The sequence below is a fragment of the Bubalus bubalis genome, chromosome 3, assembly GCF_019923935.1.
Source record: "Bubalus bubalis isolate 160015118507 breed Murrah chromosome 3, NDDB_SH_1, whole genome shotgun sequence".
Classification (NCBI taxonomy): domain Eukaryota; kingdom Metazoa; phylum Chordata; class Mammalia; order Artiodactyla; family Bovidae; genus Bubalus; species Bubalus bubalis.
In genome coordinates this window covers 151,535,337-151,551,133 of record NC_059159.1, presented here as the reverse complement: position 1 = coordinate 151,551,133, position 15,797 = coordinate 151,535,337, and the positions used below count along the sequence as shown (strand labels likewise).

Below are 15,797 nucleotides of genomic sequence, written 5' to 3'. Positions count from 1 at the left end.
CTTTCAAACCAGTCAGTCCTAAAGGAAATCAGTCCTGAATATTCATTGGAAGGACTGATGCTGAAGCTGAAGCTCCAATACTCTGGCCACCTGATGTGAAAAACTGACTCATTGGAAATGACCCTTATGCTGGGAAAGATGGAGGGAAGGAGGAGAAGGGAGCAGGAAAGGATGAGATGGTTGGATGGCATCACCAACTCAATGGACATGCTGCTGCTAAGTCACTTTAGTCGTGTCTGACTCTGCGAGACCCCATAGACGGCAGCCCACCAGGCTCCCCCGTCCCTGGGATTCTCCAGGCAAGAACACTGGAGTGGGTTGCCATTTCCTTCTCCAATGCATAAAAGTGAAGTTAAAGTGAAGTCGCTCAGTCGTGTCCAATCTTAGCGACCCCATGGACTGCAGCCCCACCAGGCTCCTCCGTCCATGGGATTTTCCAGGCAAGAGTACTGGAGTCGGGTGCCGTTTTGAGCAAACTCTGTCAGACAGTGAAGCACAGGGAAGCCTGGGATACTGTAGTCCACTGGGTCGTAAAGAGTTGGACGCAACTGAATAACAACATTTATGATTTTGTGGCCACAGAAATTCAGTATTGTTTCAAGTATTTAATCCTTTTGCATCATTATATGTGAAACCTTGTGTCTCAGTGACTTTTACAAGAAATATGCTTTACCTGGTACTGTCTAGCAACCAACAGGATAGATCTTACTTTCTAATACATTTATGTATTTTTATTTCAAGTAGGCTTCCTATAAGGGGTAAAGTGGTGCTTGCGTGGTGGCTCAGTGGGAGATGTGGTCTCGATTCCTGGTCTGGGAAGATCCCCTGGAGAAGGAAATGACAACCCACTCCAGTATTCTTGCCTGGAGAACCCCATGAACAGAGGAACCTGGTGGGCTACAGTCCATGGGGTCACTAAGAGTTGGACACGACTTAGTGACTGAACAACAACAAAGGGGTAAAATGCTTGCGTGCATGCTAAGCTGCTTCAGTCGTGACTGGCTCTTTGCGACCCCATGGACTCTAGCCCACCAGGCTCCTTTGTCCATGGGATTCTCCAGGCAAGAATACCGGAGTGGGCTGCCATGCCCTCCTCCAGGGAAGGGGTAAAGTTCAGTTCAGTTCAGTTGCTCAGTCATGTCCAACTGTTTGTGAGCCCATGGATCGCAGCACGCCAGGCCTCCCTGTCCATCACCAACTCCTGGAGTTCACTCAGACTCACGTCCATCGAGTCAGTGATGCCATCCAGCCATCTCACCCTCTGTCATCCCCTTCTCCTCCTGCCCTCAATCCATCCCAGCATCAGAGAGTCTTTTCCAATGAGTTAACTCTTTGCATGAGGTGGCCAAAGTACTGGAGTTTCAGCTTTAGCATCAGTCCTTCCAAAGAAATCCCAGGGCTGATCTCCTTCAGAATGGACTGGTTGGATCTCCTTGCAGTCCAAGGGACTCTCAAGAGTCTTCTCCAACACCACAGTTCAAAAGCATCAATTCTTTGGTGCTCAGCCTTCTTCACAGTCCAACTCTCACATCTATACATGATCACAGGAAAAACCATAGCCTTGACTAGACGGACCTTTGTTGGCAAAGTAACGTCTCCAGTTTTTAGCATGCTGTCAAAGTTGGTCATAACTTTCCTTCCAAGGAGTAAACGTCTTTTAATTTCATGGCTGCAGTCACCATCTGCAGTGATTTTGGAGCCCCCCAAAATAAAGTCTGACACTGTTTCCACTGTTTTCCCATCTATTTCCCATGAAGTGATGGGACCGGATGCCATGATCTTCGTTTTCTGAATGTTGAGCTTTAAGCCAACTTTTTCACTCTCCTCTTTCACTTTCATCAAGAGGCTTTTTAGTTCCTCTTCACTTTCTGCCATAAGGATGGTGTCATCTGCATATCTGAGGTTATTGATATTTCTCCCGGCAATCTTGATTCCAGCTTGTGCTTCTTCCAGTCCAGCGTTTCTCATGATGTACTCTGCATAGAAGTTAAATAAGCAGGGTGAACAGTATGAAAAGGGGTAAAGTACTGGGGATTAAAAAAAAATTACTGGGAGTGACTTTCTCTTTCTTTTTCTCTTCTTCCCTCCTCTTTTCTTTCTTCCTTGCGTCCTCCCTTCCTCCCTCCCTCTCTCTTCTTTCTTCCTCCATCCTTCCCTTTCTTTTGAAATAGAGAAGTTCTGCCTACTGTTTGCACCCCTGCAGCTCTATATCTGTCTTTAGTACATTCTTTGCTTTCTGTCCCATGGCTCCTTCTGGGTCCTGTGAGCGAGTCATGAACTTCTCACTGATTTTCTGGTAACTGTCTTCAGAGTAGTTATGAGGTAGAGAAATGCACAGATTTGTGCCACGTTCTTTACAGATTTCCCTGTCTTACTGGGAAAAACTTATTGTTGGCATGCACCACTTTATTTAACTAGTGGAGGTTAGAAAAGTATTAGTCTGGAGAAGTGTGTTTCAGACTGGTGATGCCAGTCACCTTTGCCTTTCATTCAGCTGGTGTAGCTCCAAGAATGGGAGGAAGACGTGCCCTGAGCCCAGAATTTCTTAGGGCCCCCAGGAACACAGCTTGACAAGGGTGGGGCAGCTTTGGGGATCAAGGGACAAAAAAAAAAAAAAAAAAAAAGGAAACAGAAAACACATCTTCTTCAGCAATCACAACTTGTACTCATCCCCTCATCTGGTCTTTCGATCATCAGTGACATTACTTTGAAGTCGATTCTAAATGTATGCCCCCTGGTGGGCACTGTCAGGGGATAATGGGGAAGAGACTATTTCTTCATCTCTTTCTCACCTCACTGCTAGCCTGCACTGCTCAGATATGGCTGGGATACATGGCCTTCCAAAATAAGTGAGAAGTAATGTCTTTCTTCCAAGTTTTCTCTGAAAATTCTTAAAACATAGGCTAATTTTGACAAGAACAATTCACAGTGTGTTTGAAGGCAAGGTTTTGCTTCACTAAAGCTGTTCAAAGCACAGTTGAAAGGAAACTACTATTACTAATAGCATACTTGAACTTAAGGGCCATACATTTCAGGTAATTAGATAGCTGCCCAAGATAGCTAATTACACTTAAAAACAATTTTATAAATTTTGTCTCCACTAAATTGACCGCTTGACAGCTGTTTTGATGTCCTGTGAATTTTGCCATTGTTGAACAAAAAATAACATTCTTTTGTCAATGTCAGTTGTCACTATCTTCTAAGAAAAAATCTGAGGTCGACACATGACAATTTTTTAACTGTTGAGACTTTCCGATATTTTTGTAATTATCCTTTTAAAAAATGAAGTGACAAAGGTATACTGTATTTGGAATTCCTTAGAAAATAGAGTCTGCAGAGAGTTTTGAGGTGACTTCTTGGGAACCATACTGTGAAGGAGTGAAGGTGCAAGACTGGGTAGGGTGGAGCTGGGCTGTGATGTGGGTGCAACAGCAGCCTCCCTGGGACACGAGGATTTTTGTGCTGGGATGACATCGCTTAGCTGCCCCTCCATGAGTCAAATCTCACATCCAGCAGTGAGAAGATGTGACCTTGGTTGAAGCTGCAGTATTTGCAACCTCAAAGAAAGGAAGAGGGACTCATCCAGGGAATGAGCTCCTCAGTTCTGAGGGAGATCTGGGCGGCATACCTAACAGTTATTAAATAGCTAATTTTCTCTTTCTCTTGAATGTTTATTATAACTAAAGGAAAGGGAAGCCTCATCAGACAAGGAGCTTCAAGGAAACATGTGCCTGTGAGATTCTGTCAGAGCCTATCTTCCCAGTGAGGACTTGAGAAGCAATCATGGTAGCTATTAGATTTCCATGACCACTCCCACTTCAGTGACAGAGGAACTCTTTTGTATTATAATTAATACCTACAGTGTCTCACCTGAACAGATCCTTCCCCATGTTTTAAAAACTACAGTTTTATGTGTAGTCTCTCTGAGTCCAGAATAACAAACTATGATTTTAGCAGCTTATTACAATTTTGCTTGGATGTACTCTGGGAGAGATTCAAGTGGTTTTTTGTTTTTCTCTAAGGGAGATACTTCGGACATACCAAATTATATCTTCTCAAGTTACATACCAAATTCACCTCCCCAAGTTACATGCCAAATTACATCTCCTCAAATTACATACCAAATTCAACTCTGGAAGGGAGAAAGCAAGTGAAAAATGTGTGGCTGATCTGGAACTTCCGCAGATCGTGGTGCTACTATCTTACATGAAGGTAGAGATTTGGCAGGAACTTAATTACCTTTTGATGCTTTGTGATTTTCTGGTTCTTAGAGGATTATTTTGAAGAAAAAACTTAATTTCAGTTTTATTGAGGTATGATTGACATTTAAAATTGCAAGCTATTTAAAGTGTGCATCATGGTGATTTGATATACATACACATGTGAAAGGATTCTCCCCATCGATTCATTGATGCTTCTGTCACCTCACGTAATTAACCTTTTTCATTTTTTTGGTGAGAACATTCAAGTTCTACTCCCTTTGTTGTTGTTGTTCAGTAGCTCAGTCGTGTCTGACTCTTTGCGACCCCATGGACGGCAGCATGCCAGGCTTCCCTGTCCTTCACCAACTCCTGGAGCTGCTCAACCTCATGTCCACTGAGTCAGTGATGCCATCCAGCCATCTCATTCTCTATTGTCCCCTTCTCCTCCTGCCTTCAATATTTCCCAGCATCAGCGTCTTTTCCAGTGAGTCGGCTCTTCGTATCCCTTGCTGCTGCTGCTAAGTCGCTTCAGTCGTGTCCGACTCTGTGCGACCCCACAGATGGCAGCCCACCAGGCTCCGCCGTCCCTGGGATTCTCCAGGCAAGAACACTGGAGTGGGTTGCCATTTCCTTCTCCTCTGCATCCCTTAGTCAATTTAAATTATACAATACAATATTATCAGCTATAGTCATCATGTTATGCATCAGCTCCTGAGACCTTTTTAAAAATTATCTGTTTTTTTTTAAATTTATATTTTGACTGCACTGGACCTTTGCTGTGGTGCTCATAGGCTCTTGGTTGCAGCGTGAGGGCTTCTCTAGTTGTGATGCTCAGACTCTCTAGTTGTGGTATGCCAGCTTAGTTGCTCCAGGATCTTAGTTCCCCGACCTGGGATCAAACCCGCCTCCCCTGCATTGGAAGGCAAATTCTTAACCACTGGAGCACCAGGGAAGTCCCTAGATCCTCAGTTCTTGCTCATCTTATTGCTAGAAGTTAGGACGCTTTTACCAATCTCTCCCTATTTATTTCATCACCTAGTCCCTGGCAACCACCATTATAATTTGTGTTTCTATAAATTTTTCTTTTTTTAGGATTCCACAAATAAGTCATACCATGCAGAATTTGTCTTTTTATGACATTTCACTTAGCATAAGCCCTTGAGTTTCATCCATTTTGTTACAAATGGCAAGATTTTATTTTTCTTCGTGGCTGAACGATACTTCATTGTGTATGTATACCACATCTTTTTACCCATTCATCCTCTGGCGGACACTCAGGTTGTTTTCATATCTTGGCTACTGTGAGTAATGCTGCAATAAACATAGGGATGCAACTTCTTTGAGACAGTGACTTGTTTTCCTTCAGACAAATACCTGGACATGGGATTGCTGGATCATATAGTAGTTCTATTTTTAATATTCTGAGGAACCTCCAGACTGTCTTTCATAGTGGAGGCACCAATTTACATTTCTACCAATAGTGCACGAGGGTTGCCTTTTCTTCACATCCTTGTCAGCACTTGTTATCTCTTGTCTTTTTGAAAATAGCCATTCTAACAGATATTTGGGCTTCCCTGGTGGCTCAGCTGGTAAAGAATCCACCAACAATGTGGGAGACCTGGGTTTGATCTCTGGGTTGGGAAGATCCCTGGAGAAGGGAACAGCTACCCACTCCAGTATTCTGGCCTGGAGAATTCCATGGACTGTATAAGCAATGGGGTCGCAAAGAGTTGGACGTGACTGAGCAACTTTCATTTTCAGTTTCATTCTAACAGCTGTGAGGTGATACATCACTGTGATTTTCATTGCATTTCCCTGATAATTAGTGGTATTGAGGACCTTTTCCTGTATAGTTGGCCATCTGCATGTCTTTTCTGGAAGAGTGTCTATTCAGGTCCTTTTTACATCATGGTTTGTTTGTTTGTTTGTTTGCTATTGAGTTGCATGAGTTCTTTATAGATCTAACTAGATATATCATTTGAAACTATTTTCTTTCTTTTGGTAAGTTGCCCTTTCATTTTGCTGATGACTTTCTTTGCTGTGCAGAAGCTTTGTAGTTTTGTTTTTTTTTTTAATAAATAATGTTGGGCAGTTTATTAAACCAATGGAGTATATTACATAACAAACTACCCCACATCTTTCAGGAAGAAAAACCACTCAGTTTGAAAAGTAAAGATGTCACCCACTGAATTTAAAACACACAATTAAAATGCGCTTTAAATATTTCTTGGGGGGGTTGGGGACACAAGACTTCTACTCAATTAAGAGAAATGTTTAAAGAGTCCAGATCTTTTATTTTCTTTATACTCATCATACCATCAAATCAAGGAAATAGGCTCCAACAGTTCAGGCTCTCTCCAGTGGTTCTCATGAAGCGTGTGTCTCTGGGTGGAGCAGGCTGGCTCTTTAGTTGAACCCAAGTACCTTTCTCTTTGTCTTCCTCTGTTTCCTTCCTTCATTTTCCTTCACACATTTCAGGAAGCTATCTTGGCTCTTAGGATGCCTAACATGCTCAATGTGTGCTAAGTCGCTACAGTCTTGTCTGTCTCTTTGCGGCCCTATGGATGGTAGCTCACCAGGCTCCTCTGTCCATGGGATTCTCCAGGCAAGAATACTGGAGTGGGCTGCCATGCCCTCTTCCAGGGGATCTTCCTGACCCAGGGACTGAACCCATGTCTCTTATGTCTCCTGCATTGACAGGCAGGTTCTTTCCCACTAGCATCACACATGTTGATTCTCTTGGCAAAAATCTTGGTCTTAACTTGTTTGTTTACAACAATGCTAACAGCTTGGCTGGGTAACATCATCGACTCTTCCAGTGTTGCCATGGTAACATTCGTGGGGCATTCCTTATCGAACAGTGTTCATCCCCTTGGTATCTACAATGTCACCTTTCTTGTAGATTCCCATGTATGCGACCAAAGGAACAACTCCATGTTTTCTAAAAGGCCTAGAGAACATGTCGTGAGAGTCCCTCCTTTTTCCCTCCATATCGGTCATTTTGGTGAGTTACTGGAAGATGGCGGTTCTGGACGAAAAGGCAGAAGCTTCATAGAATTGACGTGGTCTCACTTGTTTATGTTTACTTTTGTTGCCTTTTCTTTTGGTGCCATGAAGAAAAAAAAATTGTATTTTAAGAACAAAACCCATTTAGTTTAAAAAGTGAATTGCTGTTAACATTTGTCTTCCCTCTTTATGTCAACAGCAAAGAACATATATTGGGCTTTCAAAATCTTTAATATGATAAAACCTGTAAAATATTAATAACATAATTGAATCAATGCATTTAATGCCTCTTTTGATACATTTATGTTACTTTGCACACAAAGAACATCTTTAGGGAATTCCCCAGGGGCCCAGTGGTTAAGACTCTATGCTTTCACTGTTGAGGGCCTGGGTTCAACCCTTGTTGGGAAACTAAGATCCCACAAGCTCAACAGCCCCCCAAAAAAGAAAAATTCTTTAATCCAAAATTCTCAGTATATTCAATGTTTCTCAATAAAAGAATATTTTGCAAGAAACTATGCATTTCTTACTTTTCCTCATGCTTAGCTGAAGTGGTGTCAGTTATTAAATTTGCTCTGCATATGCATGCCCCATCCACTTATCCGAGAACTTTCTAGAAGCTCACATCTGTTACTGGAACAGCACAAATCCAGGCTTGTGTACATGTACCAGGGTCTCCACCACCTCTTTTGTTTCCCTGTATCCTTGGCAGTCCAGTGTCAGCACCCTGACTGGGCTTGTCTCTGGGGGCAGTTCCTACAGTGATGACTTCGTAAATTAAAAACAAAAAAGAGTCCAGGGCTCTGGTCTATGGTCAAGAAGAATCATGGAGGAGTGAGAATGGCATCATCGGGTAGCACAGTGCTCTAGGATCTCCCTAGAGAACTGGAGATTGGAACTGCTGATTTCTGGACTCCAGCCTTGCTCTGAGGATGAGGACATTGTCATTCCTCTAGAGCAGAGCAGCCACCCTGACTGCCTCCCAGACCCCAGGGGCTACAAGTGAGTGGATGAGCCTGGAAGGACCTGTGTTAATGGAGAACTCACGCCCATCCAGCAAGGTGTCTTCTCCTGCCCTCCACATGGTTCCGGCTGGAGGTTTGGAACTACTGATTTCTGGAGAAGCCAGAACCTAGCCATTTAAAATGTGAGACCTCTCAAGTTTTACATGTTGGCAAACATTTACATTTTTTTAAAGTACAGTGTAGGCCAAAGAAAATAGATGTGAGAGCCCGTGAGCCTGCGACACGCATTCTCCTCTAGCCCCTTGTCACTGCAGTTGATTGGGACAGAAAGAAGAGCAGCCCCTTCTTGGGGAGGGCAGCCCATCTGCTGTGTGTCAGTGAGCATCTGGGACAGGTACCCAACCCTGGCTCTGCTGGGAACCCGATGAGGACATGAAGAATCTCGTCATCCTGATGGCCAGACTTGTAACAGAATTGATTTTCTTTCTGTCATTTCAGATTATCAACTAAGATTGAGTTTCAATGAGAGTTTTTTGGAGTGGTTAATAAAACCCCCTTGAAAATGTAAACTATTCAAGGACCTACAGGTGCCCTCAGAGAATCTGTGGTCCAGAGAGACTTGCATCTGAACTCAGGCCAGGACAGGCACCAACAGCCTCTGGCTTGGCGGATCCTCCCTGCATCTACCTGCTCTTTCCTTGTATTTCTACAGCCATTGGAGGTTCTTGCTGCATGGTTCCTCCGGGAGAGAAGAAAATCAGGAAGTTTTGGATGGCTTTCTCTGCAGAGAAAGAGGAAGGTTTCCATCATCTTTCTGGTTCCAGTTCTGCATGGAAGGGACCTTCATAAATAGAGATGGTCCCAGCAGTTCTCTATTTACTCCCACCCTGTTTATTGTGGTGGTAAAATGATCATCATTGATTCTTATAGATGATTCTCCTTGGTTCCCAGTGTCACACAAGGTGCTTTTTGCCGTAGTTCTCTCTTTCACTTCTCTTCCAAGTGGGAACCAGTGAACCAAGATGGTTTGCCAAGCAGATGCACTTGCTGAAATGACGCCTGCTGCCTGCCACAGTGTGGTGAGAATCAGAAGGCGAGAAAAAAGACTAGCTACGGAAGGCTTAGTCTCATCTTGCACTCAGCAAAATCTATAATTAATTTCTCAGCATTTGTATAAAGTAGAAAACTCCTAATAATTCCAAGTGTAACCTATTAGGATGATGGGAGAAAGATTTGAAGTGGTTCAAGGCATCTTACCTCCATTATCCTTGGTAGGATACAAAGATATGACTTGATCTTGTTTCTGTCCAGAAGAGTTGCCACACATCACCGCCACAGAAGTTCTGATTACATCACCTTTGCAGCACTGAAGTGGTGGAAGGTTTTCCTGGGTGAGAATCACATAGCCTGTCAGGAAATGAGTGCATTTCATACTTAATTGCCATACAAGTGTTCTCAGCTCTTTGCTATTGGTATAAACTGACTCCAGAATAATAGAGCAAATGCCCTCCATTAAGACCAACTCTTTCCATACCACGCTGCAATGAAGATAGGTGTTTGAGGGCACCATATGTAATTAGGAACCTCCTGTTATAAAAGGGCATTCACCATAACTTGGCACCTGTCACTGAAACTAACATATGAGCCTGGCTCTAGGAATATATTTCATTAGTTGGGTTATTTGCAGAAATAGGCAGAAAACTCTTACCTTCACATCACCAAGCAAACTATAAGCAGATTAATCTCAGAGTCCTATTCAGTTCAGTTCAGTCGCTCAGTCATGTCCGACTCTTTACGACCCCATGAATTGCAGCACGCCAGGCCTCCCTGTCCATCACCAACTCCCGGAGTTCACTCAGACTCACGTCCATCGAGTCAGTGATGCCATCCAGCCATCTGTCGTCCCCTTCTCCTCCTGCCCCCAATCCCTCCCAGCACCAGGGTCTTTTCCAATGAGTCAACTCTTGGCATGAGGTGGCCAAAGTATTGGAGTTTCAGCTTTAGCATCATTCCTTCCAAAGAACACCCAGAACTGACCTCCTTTAGAATGGACTGGTTGGATCTCCTTGCAGTCCAAGGGACTCTCAAGAGTCTTTTCCAACACCACAGTTTAAAAGCATCAATTCTTCGGCGTTCAGCCTTCTTCACAGTCCAACTCTCACATCCATACATGACCACTGGAAAAACCATAGCCTTGACTAGACTGGAAAAGTAATGTCTCTGCTTTTGAATATGCTATCTAGGTTGGTCATAACTTTCCTTCCAAGGAGTAAGCGTCTTTTAATTTCATGACTGCAGTCACCATCTGTAGTGATTTTGGAGCCCCAAAAAATAAAGTCTGACACTGTGTCCACTGTTTCCCCATCTGTTTCCCATGAAGTGATGGGACCAGGAACTCGACCATGTATGTTTAAATAGTCAAGGCATTTAGAATAATTAAAATCTTTATTTTCTTCATCTCTTTAAAATATCTTGAGGCACTACTAATGATTTTCTGCTCAAGCCTGTTTATCAAGATGATATTTCTGTGCACAGGAAACTGACATGGTGTATTCAAAGGGCATTTTCATTGCTAGGCTTGGGATTTTCAAAACAGGGCACATAGATTGTACTGGAGTGTTTTAATAAATGCTCTTAATGGGTCACAATAGAACAGGAACTGTTTTCAAAACCAATGTGTAATATGATCCAGATGATTCTCAGATACAGGCTTCTAAGGACAATGTACCTCATACTGCTACGATGGAACATGCATAAATTACGCACTGTTTATTGGAATAGTTGAATGCCAGTTAATAGAATCAAAGAAGGACCAACAGATCTTACAAGGGCAGACAATTTCAAGAAATCATTCAAGATTATAGCCTGATTTCTTCTTGTTACACAAGTTCTTCAAAAATAGATGCTTTGGAAGAAGATTTCCTATGACAGTAATTCTTTACTTTATTTGGTTTTTGATGAAAATATGTTCAAATGACATATTCTTTCTCTAGACTAGTATTTGAATGCATGAACTGATTTTCTTATTAAAATAATTGGAACCAATTTTTAACCTCCCAAAGACACATTTGGATAATTTTTACATCACTTTTCTGTCTACAAACTTGGAAACATTAAACTTGTTATTTAGTTTTTCATATGTAGTATAGTATAGTAGCTTCTTGTGGTGTTTTTTTTAAGCTAGGAATATTACGAAAATTAGTACTCTTCTAGAGGGGTGTGAATTTCTAGAAGCGACATTTCTACTTTGCCTCAGTTTTGAGGAGATGCAGGAGCAGGCCTGTCTGGGGCTCTGGCACCGCTCACTCTGCTGGGAGAGCGAGCGCCTCTGGTGCCGCGCCTTCCTCAGTGCTTGCTGTTAGCCTGAGCATCGCCCAAGGGTCATTTGCATTGTAATTTACAGAACTTCAAGCAGGTGCCTCATGAAAATACAATTGATTTCCCCCAAGAAAGTGTTCAGATTTAAATATACTAATTAATAAAATACAGTGACTCCCATTTTTGAGAACAATGGCATTTCCCTAGCTTTCATTCCATAATAAAGAGGAAAGCTTGTTTCCTGAGACTGTGAAATATCAGTGTGACAGTTCAAAGGTTGTTCCATCTGATTGTCCAGTTGTAAGAATGAAACAGTACAGATACAAGCATGACAGACGGCATGTAAGAATAAGGATTTTAGGCTGTTATTAGGAGACTGAAATTTTATGATGACCATCTCAAATACCTAATGAGTCCAGACGTTTAAGAATATTTTTCAATTTAATTCTAGTTTGTCATTGTTTTGTTGTGTGTTGTGGTTTTTGGTGGCATGAGGAGGAAAGAATCTTTTTGGACAGGGTCCACAGTAGCACCAGCAGGGTAGAAGCTGCCATGCATGTCAAGGCAATCGGAGCAGGATTTGACCTAGAGGAACATTTCCTGTTCTATTCACAATGACCATTGGGAGCATCTTATTTAGTTCATATTACCATAGGTTCTGAGAAATCCTGCACAAATACATCAGTATGATCATTTTTATCCACTTTTTCCTCAAAATTACTTCACTATGATCTCTCTCCTTTTTTATAGAACACATTTGAACATTTCCTAGGACACTCACTTAAAAAAAATTAACCAATATTATTGGGACTCCCCTCATCGGTCCAGTGGTTGGGAATATGCCTGCCAATGCAGGGGACATGGGTTCGATTCCTGGTCCAAGAAGTTTCCACATGCTACAAAGCAACTAAGCCTGTGCACCACAACTCCTGAAGCCTGTGAGCCCTAGAGCCTGTGCTCGACTTTGAGAGGAGCCTCTGCAATGAGAAGCCTCAACACTGCAACTAGAGAGTGGTCCTTACTCACTGCAACTAGAGAAGGTTCATGTGCAGCAATGAAGTCTTAGTGTAGCCAAAAATAAAATCAATAAATAAAATAATACACATTTTAAATGTTAAAAATTAACCAATAGTATAAAGTATAATTTATACAGATAGAACACATCTCTTTTAAGGGTACCATTTGATGTATTTTGACAAATACACACAGTTGTGATACCTTGTCCCAATCCACATAGAGAACAATGCCATCACTGCCAAAGTTTCCTTGTGTCCCCATGAACATCTCGCACACCCTCCCCCAGCGCTGGACGATTCCTCATCTGATCTCCATCACTGTGGAGGAGTTTTCCTTGTGTTGGAACTTTATATAAGTGGAATCACTTATATAAAGTGATTTTATACACATGCTTATCTACACATGCTCCTTTGTGTCTTGTTTTTTTTTCTACTGCATAATGTTTTGGGGATCTATTCCTGTTGTGTGTCAGTAGTTGGTCATTCTTACTGCTGAGTTGTATTGCATTCTATCAATGTATCACTTTTGATTTATCGATTTTTCTGTTGGTGGACTTTTGTGCTTTTTTTTTCAATATTTCTCTGTACTTTTGTACAAACGTGGTCTGTAATTATGTTCATCAAAATTTTAAAATTACAATAATTATTAAAAATTCTAAGTATAGCAGTTTTAATTTAGTAATCAGTAACCCAGAGAGAGACCTTTATGCAGAAGAATAGGTAGTCTCATGGCAAAATCTCAAAGATATATAGTTTATCATTCTGATTTATTTGGTCATTTTCTCTGAAAAAGAATTAAAAATTTGTTTTCATATATGCTTTTAAAAGCACAGAGATGGCTCATGTGAAAAGTTATGCTGGATAATATATTAAATTTTCAAACTATAAAACCAAAAGCCAAGCAAAAGCAGAATGCAAATATGCCAGTAGTAAAGGTCAAAGTAGTTACTGGAATTGAGCTTATAGTTTGACTGGATTCTTCTTGGCAAGAATTCACACCAGGACCTTCCTGTGGCCCAGTGGTAAAGAGTCTGCCTGCCAGTGCAGGGAACACTGATTTAACCCCTGGTCTGGGAAGATTCCACATGCCAAGGGGCAACTAAGCCTGCATGCCACGGCTGCTGAAGCACTCTAGAGCCCGTGCTCTCCAACAAGGGAAGCCACCACAAATGTGTGATATTGTTATCTATAGGCACAACATTGTCAGCAGAGCTCCAGAATTCGTTTACCTTGCATAACTAACATGTTATACTTGTTTAACAGTAACTCCCCATTTTCCCCTCCCCCCAGCCCCTGGCAACACTATTCCACTCTCTGCTTCTAAACATCTGACTGCTCTAGGGCCCTCATATAATATTTGTCTTTCTGTGACTGGCTAACTCCATGTAGCATGATGTCCTGAAGGTTCATCCATGTTGTAACATATGGCACAATTTCCTTCTTTTTTAAGGCTTAATAATAGTCCAGTGAATGTATATACCACATCTTCTTTATCCATTTATCTATCAATGAACATTAAGGTGGGATTCCCAGTGGCACAGTGGTAAAGAATCTGCCTTCAATGCAGGAGATGCAGAAGACACAGGTTCCATCTCTGGGATAGGAAGATCCCCTGGAAGAGGGCATGGCAACCCACTCCAGTATTCTTGTCGGGAAAATTCCATGGCCAGAGGAGCCTGGTGGACTACATTCCATGGGGTAACAAAGAGCTGGACAGCATGCACGCATAGACGTTAAGGTGCTCCCCAATCTTGGCTCTCGTGGCCACATTTTTTTCTCTCTTCTTTGCACATGGACCAGCTTTAGTCCAGGCAGATGCAACTTCTTCTATGCGACACTTATAGCAACAATTTAGTGAGTGTTTGAATATTCCTGGATCTCAGCATTTCTGAATCCCTCTCCCACCAAATCCTTCCAATGAAGCGGGGGCTCAGATGGGTCCCAAATATACCTCATCTGGTGTACTTGCATGGATATGGTCACACCTTTCAATTTGGAGTCTCCAAGGTATGGCTGGTACCAGGACTTCCCTTGTGGTTCAGATGGTAAAGAATCTGCTTACAATGCAGGAGATTGGGGTTTGATCCCTGAGTTGGGGAGATCCCCTGGAGAAGGCAATGGCAACCCACTCCAGTATTCTTGCCTGGAGAATTCCATGACAGGCCACGGGGTAGCAAAGAGTCAGACGCAACTAACACACACACACACACACACACACACACACTTGGTGTGGCTAAATGTGTACCTCCAGACTTTCTCAGCTGGAAAACCTGATAGCTTTGCTATATGAAATTTGCTATATGCTGCACAGAGTCGGACACGACTGAAGGCATTTAGCAGCAGCAGCAGCATATAGTTTTGCTATATAAGAAATGGAGTGTAGATATTAATATTTTCTTTTGACTCCTGAGAGGATAAGAAAATAAAGCCTTCACCATCATCAAGGAAAAAAAGAACTGGATTTTGTAGGTCATAAAAAGATCTTTGAGGATTAGGGACAATTAGAGTTTCAGCATGTCAGGTGGAGGAAGTCCCTGAGGGAAACAAGAAAAGGGAAACATTTTCCTGAAAAGGAGGAGGAGTCAGAAAAGGGATATGCAGAGGGAGGGTGACAAGGCTCTGCTTGCGCTCTGAAGCCTCACCCCTCCCAGGGCTCATAACCCTACGCTCCACCTGACTATTCCAAACAGTTCCCCACGTGGGGAAAGTCCCAGGATACCCACAAACCCAGGACAAGAGAAGGGAAGTACAATGCGGTGAGAGTGGGGAAACCCCATGCTTCCTTCCCGCTAGCATAAAGCTGGGGGTCTCACTTTGGCCAACACAGCGCTCTATGAACTGCGTTCCGTTGGGGCTCCCATCACCCAGACCTCACGCGCACGACCTTCATGTCCGCTGTTCCCTTGGATCTTTCTCCAGGTTCTCAGCATTTGCTGTATCCACACGGCCCAGTACCTACAGAATCTTCAGAAATCAACTAACTGTGAGAGGCCCTTCATGACTATCTGATATAAAAAGAGCACCCCTTAGGTCTCTATCATTTTATTTTGCTTGATTTTTCTTTGATGCCATACCCTGACATTATTTATTATGTTTTTTCAATGAGAATATAAGGGTACAGAAAATAATTTTTCTATTTAATTTTATTGTTTCTGCAGTGTCTGGAAAGGTGCCTGATGTTTAGTGGAATGTCATTTTTAATTAATATTAACCTGAGAGAACAGGTTTTCCCTCTCACCCATTACCCAGGTCAGGTGTTGTTGTTCAGTCTCCAAGTCGTGTCTGACTCT

At 42.4% G+C, this 15,797-nt stretch overlaps 1 pseudogene; it reads right to left on the bottom strand.

Moving 5' to 3' along the window:
* Positions 1-6,520: 6,520 nt before the first annotated feature.
* LOC123465535 lies at positions 6,521-7,709 on the bottom strand (annotated as a pseudogene).
* Positions 7,710-15,797: the final 8,088 nt, after the last annotated feature.